A 347-nucleotide genomic window follows, 5' to 3' on the forward strand; every position below is an offset into this window, starting at 1 on the left:
CCCCTCCAGTCTGGGTGACGGAGTGAGACTCCAACTCCAAAAAAAAAAATGAAACAAAAACAAAAGCAAAACCCCAAAATAGGTTAACTTTCAAATATATGGAGAATTGCAAAGCTTTATTTTGACTCTTACCAACTGTTATTGAGTATGGAATGCCTAATCCTTGAATTTTAACTTCATTAGAAGGTTCTTAGCCGGCTCGGTGGCTCAGCCTGTAATTCCATGCCTTTGGGAGGCTTAGGTGAGTGGATTGCCTGAACCCGCAGTTTCGAGACCGACCCAGGCAACGTGGCGAGATCTCATCTCTACAATAAATCAAAAAAAAAAAAATTAGCCGGGTGTGGTAG

Source organism: Carlito syrichta, unplaced genomic scaffold, assembly GCF_000164805.1.
Source record: "Carlito syrichta isolate Samal-C Ts95f unplaced genomic scaffold, Tarsius_syrichta-2.0.1 Scaffold305460, whole genome shotgun sequence".
NCBI lineage: Eukaryota > Metazoa > Chordata > Mammalia > Primates > Tarsiidae > Carlito > Carlito syrichta.